This window comes from Cupressus sempervirens, chromosome 3 (genome assembly GCF_028749045.1).
Source record: "Cupressus sempervirens isolate cs-2001-9-10 chromosome 3, ASM2874904v1, whole genome shotgun sequence".
NCBI lineage: Eukaryota > Viridiplantae > Streptophyta > Pinopsida > Cupressales > Cupressaceae > Cupressus > Cupressus sempervirens.
This window is the reverse complement of record NC_143120.1, coordinates 724,873,711-724,892,799: the sequence shown is the minus strand read 5'-3', so window position 1 is coordinate 724,892,799 and position 19,089 is coordinate 724,873,711. Positions and strand designations below refer to the sequence as shown.

At 33.3% G+C, this 19,089-nt stretch overlaps 2 pseudogenes; both read left to right on the top strand.

Annotated features, from left to right (window-relative positions):
- Positions 1-13,873: 13,873 nt before the first annotated feature.
- Positions 13,874-14,350, top strand: LOC149568822 (cytochrome P450 716B2 pseudogene; annotated as a pseudogene).
- Positions 14,351-14,401: 51 nt separating this feature from the next.
- Positions 14,402-15,908, top strand: LOC149568821 (cytochrome P450 716B1 pseudogene; annotated as a pseudogene).
- The last annotated feature ends 3,181 nt before the right edge of the window (positions 15,909-19,089 follow it).

Sequence of the window (19,089 nt, the reverse complement as noted above, 5' to 3'; positions counted from 1 at the left end):
GACAAAGACTTATGAAACTTATGAAACTTTTTGCAATAGGAGCTGTAGCATCATTTCCTGGATGTTCCTATGTTCCTAGTATGGGAATGGTGAAGGATGTCATATTGATCGTGAGCGACGATGAAGGCATTCCATTAAAAGTAGCCAAAGTTCTAGGTACTTTAAAGTTATTATTATTCTATAGTGATATAATAGTAATTTAGTTTTTGATCACTCTTCATCGACTAATGATCCCATGATTGTTTTGTAGGGAATGATGTTTTTTGGAGAAAACTTGGTGATGAGTGTTTGCGAATATTCAGGCCCACACTGCGTACTTGGTGGAACATCATATCCTAACTAAAACCCCAAACCACTATTTTGATTTCATATCATTGCTAGAATAGTTTTCATTTTCATCCATTTCTTGAACTATATTAAAGGTAGCTTCACTTCATTTATGAGTCTAACATGTTTTTTTTTAATTAAAAGGTGGAATAACCAAGACAAAAAATTGAAGGATGATCTTATAGAGAGCATGACCCAACTCTTTGGACCTCATGCATTCGAGAGAAACAAGCTCCTTGAAAAAGCTGGTTTATGTTTGAAGTATATTAGGGACTAGTACAGAAAAATTTACGGGATAACCCTAGGTACAAGTGTTCACCCTATGTTCCTGAGGCTAAGTGGTAGGCTCTAATTTTGGATGGAAAGTATAAAGCTGAAAAGAAAAATAATATTACACTAGTGGAGAGTACAACAAGGTATGTGATACTGTTGAGAATCTAATTATGTACTAATTAACCTCTATATTTATACTATCTAACATATTTCAAACTTTTCATAGATTTCTTGACACATCAAAGGCAACAAAGGCAAGACTAGAAAAGCACAGGACACACAAGCTCGGCTCTAGTGGTTTTTCGAAACTTCAAGCAAGAGTTGTAAGTATTAGTAAATGAAAAATTGTATCAAATTTTTTATATAATGTGATGGGAAATGCTAGGATAGACTAGCTTGTCTATGCTCCTGATCCTCAACTTGGATCTCAGTGTTCCTCCACACCAATATATGATGCAGAGTAACATGCTTCAGAAGCACCAACAAACTCCTAGCACCTTGGAACAACTAAGAAATTCAAGTTATCACCCCAATCCTCTGTTCTCCACAAGAACATTCAAGGCTTGATTCACCTTCAAGCAAGGAACTAATCTGCTATTACAACTGCTCCTTTAATTCATGAACCCAACTCATCACATAAGGCTGCATACTAGTTACTTCTCCCTTGTACCATTCAAGGCCTCATACACCCAACCTTGACACCAAGTGTTTTGGACAACTCCAACCCTCTAACATAAATGGAAACCAAAAAAAACATCAACACAACCCAAAACAAATCAGGTCTAAGGCAAACTTGTTGTTACGAGTCACAGGGAAAATTGCAACACTTGACCTTTATTCTACACACCCAACCAATAGTTCAATTGGATCCTCTAGGACTCCCAAACACCAAAGACAGTTTAGAACAACTCTAGCATGACCAAAATAAGGTGTAACAAGGGTTGGAAACCTTGCTAACTATTTACCATTTCCTTTTGATATTTTAACTACCCTCCATTGGTTGATGAAACAATGCAATTAAAATTCACCATAGCGCGCAAAAATGCAAGGCTTAGAGTTCAAGAGATGCCTTATAGAAGAGGATAAGAGAATTGGATACCAACAAGGCTATAGAGCCGTGGCTGAACAACTATGAGTTGCAATCAGTGTGGAAGGTTCTAATAATGATGCATCTAAGCCACAAGTAAATAAGCTAAATAAAATTTATTTCAAATTGAATACTTTACCAATTAGTCTATTTGATGTTAAGTTCCAATATAAAGTGAGTATATCTGTTTTAAGAAAGCAATGATAACAATGCGTAGAATGTTGGAATGCAACCTGACAATCCTTCTACACAATCTGTGGATGTTGAAGGTTCGCATGATGTGCATCCTAGTGGTGGAGGTATACATTTGCTATTAATTTTTTTATATGTACTTGTAATTGGTGTTTGGATTAATGTAACATTTTGTATAGCAACTGTAGAGGATCGAGGGGTCGATGTTAATGAGTGTGTTGACGTTGAGTCTAGACAAAATGATGTGGTCAGATTAGGTAAAGAGCACCATAGTTATGTTATTTAAAATAATTAAATACTTGTAACAATTATAATAAATTATTTTTAATTTAACTCTTTTATTTGTTATTGCAGAGGACACCCCTTTGCAACAGCATAGGAATTTGAGATCATCAAGAAAAGAGAACAGAACAACTGATGAGGTGGGAATTGATGATGACATTGATGCTCCTCTTAGAGCTTACATAGAAAAAAGAAACAAAAAGAAAAATAAATAAATGATTGTCATCTACACACCTTAATTAATAATGACTAAATTTTATGTCTCAATGAATTTAATTATGTGCTAATGAATGTTCATGAACTATGTGTTAATGCAGAATATTGATGAATGTTGCATGCTAACGAATCTAATGTGTTAATGAATGTTATCATGTGATATTCATTGAATTTTATCATGTGATATTGATTGAATGTTACATTTTATTAATGGTTGAAAGAATGAATGAATGTTAGATGTTAACGGGGAATCTAGAGTGATGTTAGGAGGAGGGAGGTGGGGCCAAATGAGCTTCCACCTTCATGTGGTTGGCCCTGTTTAGTAGAGAATATTAAACTATTCTCGAAACAAAGTGAATCTCAATAAGATACTAAATATTTCTCTATTTTGTTCTATGTTTAGACTGTTGTCCTATGCATTTAAGGCTTCATGCTTTGAACTGTCATGAAGTGCTAAACTTGTAGCTTTTTTATTGCATCCTTGGATCTCAGCACTATCTTGAGACTGTGTTATCACCAATGATAGGATTATCATAATTAACTAGGGAAACAATGAGTCCCTATGTTTCATTGGATCTCATGCAATGATAGAAAGACAATGAGAGTACAGATACTTGTGATGACACTTGAGAAAACCTTTGCGTGTCTACCCTGCATTATCATACAATTAACTTACGATTGATGCATGTGTACAAGTTATTAAAATTTACAGTACAATTTCCTCACTACATGAAAACAACATAGCCATAGTGTAAGATTTTCATACCAATTGTATATAGAAGTTATAGAATTTTACAATTTTTATAGTTTAATTTCCCTTTCTAAGTATGATAAAAATATCGTTAGTATTCTAATTTTAAAAAATCCAAAATAATATAGGATTTTCTAAGACAACTAATTATTTTATCTAACTGCCTTTCAACTTGCATAAACAACTACAAGATTATTATTTTATCATAACTCTAATTTCTTACGATATCATCCTTATCTATTTCGAAACATTGTAGGTAACAATCGCTTCCTTGGCTTCGGTTTTTAATGAATATGCTCTAAAGAGCCAATTTGAGACAAGCATCTACCTTTAGGTGAGTAATTTGTAGTGATCTAATGATATCCTAGAGATCATTACTAGTCTAATACAGGTTTTTCACTCAGGCATGCTTAGTAGAAATAAGGATTTTCTATTGCTCATAAAACCTAGTAAGCATATGATAGTATTTTCTATGATATTTATATTGAGTAGAAATTGTGTCCTTACTATTTGTGAAGTGCTAAATTTTTTTCAACAAACATGATTGGTTTCACCCTGAAAGCTTTAGTTTCCCCCAATAGGTTGGCTATCTGACACTTGAGGCATTTGTTCAATTATTGGACAAGTTTCAGGAGGAGAAACTTGGGGATTCAGTCCTGGAAAAAAATGAACATGAGATTGGATGGCTTGAAGCTGGGAAGCCTTTCTATCCAACAATGTTTGATCCTGTACTTCAAATTTTTAGTCATGACCAACCACTTAGTTGGCTGGGAAGACCCAGGTATGTAATTGCATTGTATTAGATATGGTTTACATTTTTGTCGAGATTCTATTACTACACAAATGTTGTGCAGTCTGTAACTTCTAATTGTATGGTGTTTTAACATAATTTTTATTTTTATTTGATTTAGTTAGATTGAAAAATGTCTACACAGTTACTGCTAGAAGCTCTTTCAATTTTCACTTGATGGAATGTAGAAATCTCATGTCTTCAAACGTTTAATAGAATATGTATATGAATTTTGCTCACTTTCTTTTATCGTAGGTCAATTATTCAACTAATTTTTTTGGATTGACATTTGAACTTCCATTTTCAAAGGTTAGAAAGTTAGGCTTAGAAACTCAAGTTATGTTGAACCATGCCTGGACATCAAAATGAAATAGATTATTTTTATCATATCAAGTATAAATTTTTATCATTGTGAATTGGATTTTAACTCACTTATTTGAGACTTATAGACTCTTATCATTATTGATACCTATGTGTTTTCTTTAATCACTAGTTTCTTATTCTTGGGGACCACTCCCTTTATATTATAAGATCAAAAAATTTACGAAAGATGAGGAAAGATTCTCATATACAATAGTAGTTCATAGGTGGAAAACATACTCAAAAAACTTATTGTTAATAAGGAGATGGCATCATGATACCATATAATTGTTTTTTATATTTTTCTATGTAGGTTCACCAATTTCAAAATGAAGCTTCAACAAAGGACCTAAAAATTGTTTTGTTTCAAGTTTCCCAAGGCCTTAGACAACACAAGCTAGATTGAGGGGAGATGTTAGCCATTAGTCATGAACATGAGGCAAGTTCATTTTAATCTCAGAATGTTTGATCAACACCTTCTATCCCTGCACTTTTTAATAACAATACCTTACGTGATTCTTATCGTTGATTGTCTTCTGGAAGACATTATCTACCCCAAGACATAATTGATTTGTATGTTATTACTTAGTAAACCATCATGCATCTCCATTTTGAAGAAATCTACAACAAATTCTTTGGGATTTCCATTTGTTTATTTGTGTACTGTAAAGGCTCATTGTTTTTTAGCATGATACATTAATGAGTTAATCATTTTTGTAAATGCTCATTTATTCTTAGCACAATACTTTAGTGAGTAAATCTACAACAATTTTTTTTTTTTTTTTTTGTTTTACTTTATAACTGTCGCAATTTTGACGTCCACCAATAGAATTGTGATGGGGTTGTTGTAGCAGCGACACCATATACCGTCGCAATTTCCTGGGTGTCCGTCACAATTACGATGTCCACCAGTTTTCCATGTTTTCTGGTAGGGCGCTATGTCGCCATCAAAAAATGCTGCCATTTTTCATTGGTACCATAGCGCCTTGCCAAATTTTGACGAATCTAGTTTCCATCACAATTGTGATGTTAGGCACATAGGGTGTCTGTCACAATTGCGACGTCTCCCAATTTTCCAATTTTTTGGCAAGGCACTATGTCTCCATCGAAAAACCCTGCCATTTTTTGTTGGCACCGTAGTGCCTTCCCAAATTTTGACGAATCTCATTTCCATCGCAATTGCAATGTCATCCACATGAATTGTGATAGATATGCGTTGTAATTGTGATAGTAAAGGATAGATGTCATAATTTGTGACTAAAAAATAACAACGTCTATTACTGTCGCAGTGGCGTCACATTTCTATCATAATTGTGACACATAGCCATCGCAAATTGATGCCAAATGTATTAGTGCATGTTTGGTTAAGGATCATTAATCACTATACAAGGTGGTTAGCCAATCAGAAAAATAGAACGAATAAGCAGCAAAAGAGATGGATCTAGATCATTGATTTAGATTTAGAAACTTCTATAATTGGTTATAAGAAGAGGATCCAAACCCTAAATTCATAATACATGTGAGAAAGGTTGCAAGTGTGGATGCTAGAGGTGAAGTTTGAGGGTAAACTAGTCAGAGTGATTGAGTAGAGTAGTGAAGGGTAGAATACAGATAGATAAGATTATATATCATATCAAAGATTGTAAAGAAGAGACTCATTATCAGCATTTGAAGTGCAAACTGAAGGATTAGGTACTCATACAATTTAGAAAGTATAATCAAGGTAAATATCTTAACAGAGTGGTCCTAATAGAAAATTTTAAATCTCTTACCAAAGTTCTTACTTAGTTGTAAGTTTTAAATTCTTTAATCAAGGTAGACTATATAAGTCTTGTGAGCTCTTAACAGGGCAGACCCCATACAGAGTAGATGTTGTGATGTGAAGCCTAATTAGACTCAGAGGTTTATTTGGTGTGCTTCTCCCCAAGATTATTTGTATGGGGGTTTGGGGTCAAGGACTAGCATCCCAAGTGCACTCCCTATCATAGTATAGGGTGGGGTTGAGGGGTGTTGACTGCTAATTTTATATTGGATGACTTATTCTAACCCTAATTTATTAAGCAAAAAAAGCTTGTATAGAATGGCTTAGGGTTAGGGATTTCATTATACATGGTGATATTGTAGCTTCTTTCCATAGTATTGATCTGTAAGGGGTTGTAGATTGTAATCACTAGATAATAATAATAAATTAGACTTGTTTTTGGTGGACGTAGCCCAGGGATTGGGTGAACAACGTGAGATCCTTGAGTCTTGTGTTCTCTTTTGTGCAATTTATTATTTTCTGGTATTGCTTATATTTGCATGTAACTTTTATTTTTGTTCATGGTTAGTCCTAACAAGTGGTAATAGAGCAAGATGGTTGTCATTTTTTATTATAGCTATCTACTATAGGAAGGTCTCATGGTTGAGTGGGAGTCTCATAGTTGAGTGAAAGAAATGGAAGATGAGGGTAAGATGAAGGTTGAGAAGTTTAATGGGTAAAAATTTCAGTTATGGAAAATGCAAATGGAGGAATATCTTTATTAGAAGGATTTATGGAAGCCATTGGAAGGAAAAGCCAAGAAATAGAGAACTATGATAGATGAGTATTGGGAGATTTTAGACAGAAAGGCATTTGGAAGAATTCTATTATGCTTGGCACCATCAGTGACATTTAACATTACAAAAGCAAAGGTGACTGAAGAGTTGATACAAACCCTAGCAAAACTATACAAAAAGCCATATGTTTCAAACAAGGTTTTCTAATGAAGAACTTATTTAATATGAAGATGATTGAAGATGGATCTATTTCCTATTATTTAAATGATTTTAATACAATTACTAGTCAGTTATCTTATGTGAATGTCAATTTTAATGAAGAAATTAGGGCTCTCTTGATTTTCCAGTTCTTTGCCTAAAAGCTAGAATGGCTTAGTACTGGCTATGAGTAATTCTGTTTCTAGGTCTAATACCCTAAAATTTGATGAGGTGATTGGTGTTATTCTAAGTGAGGAAAATCATAGGAAAACCTCAGGTGGATGTACATTAGAAAGTACTTTGAATGCTCAAAGTAGAGGCATAACGACTGAGAGAGGAAAATATTTTGGAAATTATGGGAAATAAAGAGGAGAATCAAAGGGGAAGACATCTCAATCTAAAGGACCAAGAGATTGTTGGTACTGTGGAAAACCATGGCATAAGAAGAAAGATTGTTAGACTCACAAGAAAAATGAACGAGACAAACAAGATGGAAACAAGGAGGAAAATGTGGTAAGTAATAAATCTAAAGAGGATGCTTTGCTTCTTTCTTTAGAAAGTATTGATGATTCTTGGGTTTTAGATTCTGGAACTTCATTTCATGCTACGCCCCATAGAGGTTATTAAATATTGATTGTGTCTAAGGGGATTTAGGGCTTGTTTATTTGGGGGATAATGAACCCTGTCAGATTGATGAAAAGGAAAAAATTAAGATTAAGTTGCAACATGAGAATCATTAGCTACTACATGAGGTAAGACATATTCCAAGGTTTAGTAGGAATTTAGTTTCAGTAGGAAAATTAGGTGATGAGGGTTGTGTAGTTACTTTTAATGATAAAAATTGGAGGTTTCAAAATGTTTCCTTGTAGTAGAAAAATGTGTGAAAGTAGGCACCTTATTGTTGTATAGGTCACATTGTTCCTTCTACTTTAATTGTTTAAGAGAAAAATGAATGTTCAGGAACAACTCCTATAGTTGGAAAGGGAGAAAAAAACTTTGTTATAAATGCTAATACAGTGCTATGACAAAAAAAACTTGGCCCGCACATGAGTATATAAAGGTTTTTAGAGATAGTAATTTTTTTAAAATGACTTAATCTTAGGCTAATTATATTGTGAAGGTGTTACAACAATTATTTATGAAGCATGCTAAAGTTGTCATCACACCTTTACCTAGTCATTTGAAGTTGACTAAGGAGATGTGTCCAAAGACACAAGAAGAGAAGGATGAGATGTCCAAGGTACCCTATGCTTCAGTTGTAGGAAGCTTGATGTATGCTATGGTATGTAATAGGCTAGATATTGCACATACAGTGAGAGTTTTTAACAGGTATATGAGTCATCCAAGGATTGAGTATTGGAATGCAGTCAAATGGATTCTCAAATATTTGAGAGGAACATCCAGTAAGTGTTTACATTTTGGTGGCTCTATTACTAATTTAGAGGGCTATGTTGACTTAGATTTGGCAAGGGATATTGATACTAGATGAAGTATTTCATGTTATGTGTTGCTAGGGTAATAGTGAGCTAGGTTTCTCAATTACAGAAGGTGAATGCTTTATCCACTATAGACACAAAGTATGGTGCTACTACATAGGCACCCAAGGAGATGATATGGCTTCAGTTCTTCATGGAAGAAATGGGACACCCAAAAGGGTTAATTATTTTTTCACAAATAGCCAGAGTGTCATTCATCTTGTGAAAAATTATGTGCTACATTCAAAGACAAAACACATATAGTTGTCATACCATTTCATTCGGTTAGTTTTGGATGATGGAAAGTTAAAGCTAGAGAAGATACATACAGGTGATAATCTAACAGATATGTTTACCAAGGTAGTAACAAGGGGGAATTTAAACTCCTCTTTAGCTTCAATTGGTCTTCTAGAATAAAAGAACAACAGAGTCCAAGTTGGTTTGATATTCTAGTGGGAGCTACAAGTTTAGCAGTGCTATGACTAGTCTCAAAGTAGGAGGTTATTGTTGTGGAGTATGATTACTCTCCAAGTGGGAGATTTTTTTGTGCTATGGAGCCTAATTAGACTAAGAGGTTTTTTCAGCATAATTTCCCCCCATATTATTTCTAAAAGGGTTTGGGGGAGCTCCCCTTCTAGGGTCCTAGAGTAGTTCCCTAGGTGTGCTTCATATCATACTATAGGGTAGGGTCAAGGGGCAACACCCCCACAAGGATTTTGGGGGGCAGCACCCTTGAAGCCAAAAATGACCTACTATTGTAAAGGGTGTCGACTATTATTTTTCTATTGGAAAACTTAGTCTAGGTTTAATTTTGTCAGTGGCAAAAGCTTTTATAAAATGGCTTAGGGTTAGGGATTTCATTATGTATGGTGATATTGTAGCTTCTTGTGGCAGTATTGAGCTGTAAGGGATTGTAGATTATAATCACTAAATAATAATAATATTGGACTTTTTGTTGGTGGACGTAGCCCAAGGATTGGGTGAACCATGTTAGATCCTTGTTTCTTGTATTGAACTCTTTTGTGTGATTTATTATTTTATGATATTGGTTATATTTGCATGTAACTATTATTTCTGTGTATGGTTAATCCTAATAGTAGATCATCAAAAGTGATCAAAATTTGTAGCCCTAACAAGAAAACTATATTGCTGTAGTAGTGAAGATTTGTGGTGCCATCCCCATCCTAGTTTTACCTTCACCTTGGAGGGTTTCTGGGTAACCAAAATCTTTGTGTTATGTGTTGATCATTTGCTTACATATTTCATGGAGGTGATTAGTTGTTAGATCTAATCCATCATAGTAGTAAATGTTTATGTGATTTATGATATGGTTGAGAGAAGGATTAGAGGTGAAGTTATAAAACTTGATATTTATTGAAAGGGTAAAAGTCTTATAGACATTAGACTTCAACCAAAAAGTACCATAAACATGTCTAAGAATCTTATTTTGCATTCTTAAGAGTATGCTTGGGGTGATGAACCCTCCTTGAAAATATTAATTGATGCACATATGGATTAATCTAGTTGCAATTAGATAACATTCATATACCTAAAGGAAATTCTTGGTGTTGATGTTAAGTGGGAGTGGTTGCATTAATCAAAGATAAGTCTGAAAGCTCTTATTTTAATCATTGTTTGTTTGCACTTGATATTCCTTTTTAGTTGCAGATTAGCTTGATCCAAGAAATGGTGAAGATAAGAGGAATTGTATATCTTTGTTAAGGGGAGAGAGCATATATGAAAGGGAGAGATCATTGTTTTAGATGTTTGACATCATTTTTTTCACTCTTTTCCATTGATGTCAAAGAGGGAGAGATTCAAGTAGGAAACCTCTATATGAGGAAAGTTTGTTTAAGGGAGAGCTATGTTGCGGATATTTAAAAAGTTGTATTTAGATGCTACTTTTGGATTGATGATTTTTTACCATATGTTGTCATCAATGCAAAGGAGGGGGATTGTTAAGATAAGAGGAGATTGATAGCATTGTGAGAGATTTTTGAAATAGTTTACATATTTTATTGATGATGAGTTTTGTCATTGATGTCAATATATATTCATCAGTTGTAGACAAACTTGGATTTTGAATTTTGCATGCTATTGATTAATATAATATTGATAATGTTTAAAGTTCTTAAGTATGTGAGCATATATTTGTGTTGTAGGGTGAGTGTATACCTTATTTCTAAGGTCACAAGTCTCTAGGTGTTGTCTTGAGTGATTTTTAATTGTTTTGGAGAAGACTCTAGTAGAAAACCAATGCTAGGGAATTTTCCTAGAGCCATTTGTATTTTTTCAAGTATCATTTTTTATTTTTTGGAGAGTTGGACTTAATTTTTTCAAGCATAGATCTTAGATCACCTTTTTGTGTGCATGTGCTCGTATTTTTTGATTGTTTGGTTCATGTTGGGTCGGTTGCTAGTGCATAATGTATGGTGTTTTATCCTGGTAGCTAACATGATGGTGTAGCTTGTTAATCTAATTTGGAGTGCATTAATTATAGATCATAGTATACAGATTAATCTTTGTAAAATTTATTTTATAATTATTCAAGAAAGCATATACACCTTAGCATGGATCTATTTATTTATTTATGCATTGGAAAATTCTTAATAGGCTAATCTAATTGGTTTTTATAATTAGTATATAGGAAAGTGATTTCCTCATTTGTAATGTATGGGATTTTATGTTATGTATATAGGTCTTAATGTTGGAATATCAAATTAGAGCTAAAATATCATTAGATGATATGTGAAAGAGATATTAGTGGAATATATTGTCATTCCTTATGGACTTTAAAGGAACTATTAAAAGCAATTGAATTGTTGTTCAGTTTGTTCATCCCATTGGATTTTTAGATCCTTGAAGGAAACTTTTAATCTTCATCTTTGAGATTGGGAGTCTTCTTGAAGGTTGATTTAATCTTCATCCATTGGGTAGTGTGCTTGGGAAGTTATCCTTTTGTTCTCATCAATTCCTAATAGTTTGTGAACCTTTTAATAGGTGTTCAAGTCCTTTGATAGGGACTAGTCCTTTAACAAGAACGGTTGTACTAAATACACTGTATCAATTGCTAACAAGGTCAGATCTTTTAATAGGGATATTTATATATTAGTACACGATCTAGTGGGCATCATCCCTGCTAGGGTTTTCTCCTTAACAATATTTTCCCTGAGAACAAAAACCCTTGTTTTTTATGGCGTTGGCTTTCTTCTTATTGTACATTTTCTATTATATATTAGTGATCAGTTTAATAAGTTTAAATTTTATAGTTATTAGTCATAGCATATTCAACCCCCTCCTCCCCTAGTTGTGAGGTGTAGACTTTGGTTATTGACACAAAAACGAGTGGTGAAAAATCCCAAAGTGCACAATTTGTCACTTATAATCAAATTTTTTCTAAGTTTTTAAGATGTGGAGATGGGGGATGCAATTTCACCATTTTTGGGTTCTCTGGTGTTTCAATTGGCTTTGACTTTCTTGGTGTGTGTCAACCTTGTTAAAGTGGCTATTTGATTTTGTTAGTGAGCTCAATTAGTCTTGACCACAATTATGATTCTTTCCAAAGTAAGTTTTAGCATCTGGTGTGTTCCCCAAGATTCTTGAAGAGAGATGTCTAGTTATAATTAGTCATTGTTTAGGGTTGATACTTTTTATTCATTTTTAGTATCATTCCAATATAGTTAGATTGCAATTTCAATGGTTTCTAATAGATTCAACAAGTTAGGTGTATTACAAGTTGTAACTTAATTTTTTTATATATAGATAATTGATCGAAGGCTAGATTATTTATTATTCTTAAGATTAATTATTATTATGTATCTAATCTTGAGTAAATTCGAACCCAAGACCTCTCGAATGAGAGGCTCACAATTTATCGATGTATTTTAGGTTCCTGCCTACCAATTGTAACTTAATTATTTAACTAAGATCTCTTAATTTAATCAAAATAATTAGAAAGTATTTTAATGATAGAACTTATTCAAACAATAATCGAAGTTCGAGATGTTGGATGCATCATATGGTGACTTTAGTACTTCTCTATATTCTATTATTTTCTAAATAAGGTTTTTTGTTTGGTACAAAAATAAAGCTAGCCTAAATAACCTATCAAGAGGGCAATACAGTCACATCTATACTCAACGGCTTAAACATCACACCCAAGGCTTGATTCATAGAGTAAAAGTGTTAAAATGTCAAAGATAACTTCCTTTTCCAAGATTATTTTTTTCCTTAGTGTGTGATGTTTAAAGGTGGTCCATTTGTACCTATACTAGCATGATCAATTGTAACATGAAAATATAGATAATTAATGAACATAGGAATGTCAAAGTTAGAAATGTTAATCTTATATGCTGGAGCTACAAGGGGTGAATTATAAGGAGCTACAATTATCATCAAGGCTTGCATTTGAAACGTGTGAACCAATACACATAAATGGTGAGGTTGGTTTTAGAAATTTGATGTAGTATATTGCACAACATTATGAAGATGATAATAAGGCTCTAAATGATCCAATTCAACTTGCTAAGAGTATTGAAATGATTGAAGAACATTTGTTATTTTATATACTTTATGATTGTGAAAAATTCTAAGACACTAATGTACAGCACAATATATTGATCCAATTTTGTTAATACATGTTCTAACATGTTTTTCATATGCTATGACTTGATTCCTAAGTTAACAATGTTAAATAGTCAAAGTTGACTTTTATTTCCAAACATAATTTTTTTCTTAATATATAAGGTTTAAGAATAACTTACCATATAATCAAAATTATTTTTAAAACTAAAGACAAAATAAAGTAAAACTTTTTTTTACAGATTCACCAAAACATAGTGATTTTTTTCCAATTTTTTTGTTGTTTCGACTAGGAACTATGTAGATCATGAAGATCAAATGCTGAAATTTTCAGAAAAATCTATGATATTTTTTGATTTTTTAAAAATTGATGAACTTTTAGATGGAAGATAGCTGGGTCCCTTGTATTGAACGCTTGTTTACCATAAACTGCACAGCAAGTGGCAACTCGATGTATTTTCAATTGTGTGCTTTATTAACCACAATGCTTTGCATAATGTAAGTGGCGAGTCAATATGCAATTTGTTTTCTTGTTGCAAAACGTGCTATATATAAACCTAGAGTGCTTTTTCCTTTGGCAAACTGAGAGACAATTATGGGGCTACAATTACTACTCCCCGCTTCTCTATATAACCATCACCATTGTATACAATTCTATCAATAGCCACGGATATCCTCATTAGTAATGGCTTATTCATAGCGCAGCTTTTGCGCTCCTCTATTTTATTCATAGGAAGCTATTTTATCCCTCTCATCATGCTAATCTTCCTCCATGGAGCTTTGGATGGCCTCTGGTGGCAGAAATGCCCGACCTCATTCTCTCTGCCAAGATCAACAGCCATCGACAGTTCTTTGACAAGAGAAGCAAGCGATATGGAGGAGACATCTTCAAGAGCTTTATGTTCGGACACCGGATAGCCATCTTTTACAGTGCTCAGTGCAATCGATTTCTCTTCAACAACGGAAACAAACTCTTTGAGAGCCATTGGCCCAACTCAGTGAAAAGATTATTTGGAAACTCGTTGCTAAGCAAAGCTTGGGAAGAGGCGAAAGATGTGAGGAACATGTTGATGACATTTCTGAGGCCGCAAGCTCTGCAAAATTTTGTGGGCAGAGTGGACACCATTGTTGAGAAGCATGTGAAGCGCGAGTGGCTTGGAAAGAAGTTAGTTGAGGCATTTCCTCTCATCAGGTGCTGCATATTCGGTGTGGCTTGCAGTCTCTTAGCTTGGACGATCCAACTCAGGTTTCAGAATTGTATACCCATTTTGAAGAACTAGTTAAGCGAATGATTCACTGTTGATCTCCCGGGAACACCATATCGCAAAGCCATGAATGCCTGGCGTCATCTTGGCCGAATACTCGGAGAGCTCATCCAACGGAGGAGAATTGATCTGGAGAGTGGATCCGCTACGGGAGAAGAGGATCTATTATCCTTCCTTCTCTGCAATGGAAATGCACTTCCCGACGAACATATTAAGAATAACATTATGCTACTCTTACAGCGCGGCCAGGACACAAGTGTTGCCACCGTAGCGTTTCTGCTCAGAAATCTGGCTCTTAATCCTCACTGCTACGCTCAATTTCACCAAGGTAAACTATGATTTTCTTCATAAATTTGTCAATCTTTGTCTTAAACAAAACACACTATGGTTTGACTCCTAAGTTAAAAGTGTTAAATAGTTAAAAGTTGACTCTTAATTTCTTCCTTACTATGTGATGTTGAAGGGTGGCCCAGAAAAAGGGTCATATGAGTTCTTTTATGTGATAGGTTATAAAATATGATTGGAAATATTTCAACACAATGAAAGTGATCTTCTTTTCATGGACGATTTAAACATCACATACTAAGGCTTGACTTCTAAGCTAAAAGTGTTAAATAGTTAAGGTTGACTTTTTTTTAAAAGCTTAATTTTCCCCTTAGTGTGTGATTTTTTACAGTGTCCATATTTCTTATCTTAAATCTCCTGATATTTTAGTTTACACTACCTATAACAGAGCAAATGGAGATTTCTACGGCAAGGGAAGAGCAAGAACTAAAGTGGGAAGACATTCAAAAAATGAAATACTCGTGGAGAGCAGCCCAAGAGACGTTACGACTTCAGCCTCCAGCTCCAAGTGCATGGAAAAAGTGCATTTAGGATATCTTCTACTATGGATACATCATTCTCAAGGAATGGAAGGTAGACATTAAGTTTTCACATTTATTGCATTTACATTATAATTAATGCTAGTATATCTTCTTAAATCAATGTTTTAGATCATATTTTATAATCTATTATTAGAATAGAGAATTAGAAAATATCAAGTCTTACATAAAGACAATAGTCTTACAAATATTTATGTTTTACTAGGATTATTGCCTTTATATAAGATTTATTATTTGTTATTTTATAGTTCTTAATTTTGATGATAGGTTATGTGATATCATCCAAAATGATGATTCAAAAAGTTGTACATAATTAAAATCTAATTCTTCAAGAATATTATTCCTTTACTTTAGTTAAATTTCTAATAAATAATTCTGCTATGCAGGTGTGTTGGGTAGCATTTTCAACCCATTAGAATTGAGAGCATTTTCCTAATCTAAGTAAGTTTGATCCATCAAGGTTTGAAGGAAGTGGACCACATCCCTATACTTTTGTGCCATTTGGAGGTGGACCACGCATGTGTCCTGGGAATGAATATGCTTGAATGGCCATACTTGTGTTCCTTCACAATGTAGCAAAACATTTTGAATTGAATTTGGTCAATGTGGATGGAAAAATTGTTGTTGATCATGTACCTCGACCTACCCATGGATTACCTCTAAACCTCTTTCCCCATTCTAATCAATAATCTATAAACATTCAAAAGCATATTTATCTATATTTTGGTTTGTTTAAACTATTGACTATGTTCAAATAAACTTGAGTGAGAATATGAATAAACTAGCAAGTGCAATGCAATATATGATAGCATTCATATTAATTAATAAGCTATCAAAGTTTGAAGTATATTTATTTACTAGCACTTATGTTCAACTCAATCATTGGTAGTACTTATAGTGATTGAATTTATATCTGTAATGAGTATTTTCTTTAAAATAATTATATGTATTTATTTGTTATGTATAGTACTCTAAAAGGGAAAGATTGTTTCTTCATTGTAATTTTTCTTATGAACATAGACATGATTTTAGATTAAATAATCAGATTTTCATATTTATATTTTGAAGTTACAAGTATAATTGTGACTAAATGTAATATTGGCTAGGAAGGTAGCTACCCAAAACCTAGAGACAATGAAAAATGCAATAACAAGATAGAAATAATATGATAAGATTAAAACTTGTTCTTATGAAGAATGTAATAGAATCAGCTCAAATTAGAATGGTTCAATTAGAATCAACTTGAATTGGTTGGTCATGAATATTAAATAATAGACCTTGTGGTTATATGCTTGAGATAAGTCCAAATGAGTGAATGAGATCATTACAAGTGATATTGTCATTATAATGAAATAACATGTTACACAAAAAAGTTGAGCCCAAAAAAAGTTGCATTAAACTGTATTCTCATTCAATATATATGGATGGTTCTTCCATCTCAACTTAGATGCTACCTAAAGCCATTATTTCACTTAATAAAAATAACTACAAGAATGTAACTTTCAACCTAATTGTATGAATCTTAATCCTCATTGCTACACTCAAATTTACCAAGGTATCCTATAATTTTTTGCACAAAATTTGTCAATATGGATCTTACTAAACCATAAGTACATCATGATCTCCTAATATTTTACTTTAAGCTATTCATCACACAGAAAATGGAGATTTTTAGAGAAAGGAAAGGGCGTGCATGGAAGTGGGATGACATTGAAAAAATAAATTCACAACTTTAGCCCAAGAGACGTTATGACTTCAACCTTTAGCACTGGGCTCATGGTAGAAGTGCATTCAAGATGTCTCCTAATGTGGATACACCATTCCAAAGGGATGGAAGGCACTCTCTTATCATTTTAGATTATTGACCATATTTCTTTCAGAGTTAGTATTGAAGGTATTTAGAAAAAACCTACATGCTATCATTGTGGTAAGCTTGGGCATACAACAAATATCTACAAAATCAAGAATGGTAAGAAAAGCCCTAAACCAAATTTTGATGGGTATAGTTTTAACTGCAAGAATGGTAAGAAAAGCACTAAACAAAATTTCAATGGGTATAACTTTAACTGCAAGAATCAAGGACACTAAATACATGAATGTAGATCAGAAGCTAGTAATGCACCAATTGCACCTAGATTTGAAGGTCATTGCTACAATTGTCAAATGTATGGCCATAGAGCTCAAGAATGTAGATCCAAGGAAAAATTTATCTCGACATCCAAGAAGAAAGGATATACACCTAAACAAGGTAATTTCCAAAATTGGGATTGCAACACAAGGTGTGACTGCCATTATTATGGTTAATATGGTCATATTGCAAAAAATTGCAGTAGACACATTTTAGAGGCAAAACCAAGAGTTGGATGCATGAAAGTTTAGTTTTCTATAGTTGTCACAAGATTGGACATGTGAGCAAGAATTGCAGGACCTAAGCATCAACACCTAGTAATGAACAGAAAAAGGGAAAAGTAAAAGTTGATGTAGGATAAATAAGGAATTAGATGAATCAAACTTGGAGAAAGAAGCAAGCAAAAGCCACTAGTGGAACTAGCAAAGCTGAGGTAACCCAATCCAATAGATTGGGTGATCAAACTACTTCTAATTAAGCAAAGAAGGTATGAAAGGAACTACATTATTTTAATGCTACATTATATACCAGTTCCTAACATAAGACATGTTAAAAGTCCATATTTGCATAAATCAAGATGCATTAGGACAGATTTGAGGCAAGGATTGAGCAAAGAGATCATATGCACAATTAATGTTGAGTATCAATATTAGTGTCTATAGTGACCGAGTATCGCAATGTAAACTAGGGTCCCATACAAACCGAGTTGATATAATGACTGAGCCAAGTGTGAAAATGGTAATAATGACCAATTTGTTGTCTTGACTAAGTAATGAAAGGAAGCTATTGTGTTAACCAAGTTTAATTTTGAGATCAAGCCAGCTGTATTGCACCTACCATGGTATGAAACATTTATTGAAGACTTAATTTGACTGTTTGCAACTATATAGAAAATTTTGAAGATAATTTTTACTTACCAAGCGAGCAGAGAACCTACAAAGCAATTTAAAGGTGACTGACAAAGCAATTTGTGTAGTTTTATAGCATGTCGTCGACAATAGCAAAGAGAATTAAAGTTTGTGAACCAAGTTTAGCTATTTTGTGAAGTTGTTATATTATTTTGAAACCATAGTTCAAAATGACATCACCTACATCTAAAAGTGGAAACGGAGTTGTGAAATATAATAATGCACAAATTATGCACAAATATTGAGTACCTTATATTATTTAGTCACCTAAAAAATTTAACTCCTAAAAATTCAGGTATTGTATTGACTGTACTAATAAAATTTGATGTATATGAGTATCTTGTATAATTATTTTATATATTATTAAAATCCATACAATTTTCTTTCCTATACAAATGCAAAGATAGAGAAAGTAAATCAAGTTGTTGAATGGTGCAAATCTCATTTTTCTCCTCAAGAAACAACATATAATTTTACATTTTTTTTGGGATGGGAAAGGTAAGCTTGATATTTTGCTTTGATCTAATTTCTTTTATATTTTGAATTAAAAGTAAGATTGTTGACATAGAAATTTGTAAATTTAATGTGTTATAGATATTGATCGATTGAATCCTTACAATTGTCAACCAATCATTGGAATTAGAAGATTGCATCAATTGATGACTACAGGACAAAAAAAACCTCCAGTAATTCAAGTAAGAGAAAAATCATGTTTTTGTGATGCCTGCATTAATAACAATGCAATGAGTCAATACGAGAATATTGCAAATGGGTATGTCTTAGAATGGAAGTGGGAAGAGATAATTAGAAGTCCTCAATCCTTATGAAGAAGAT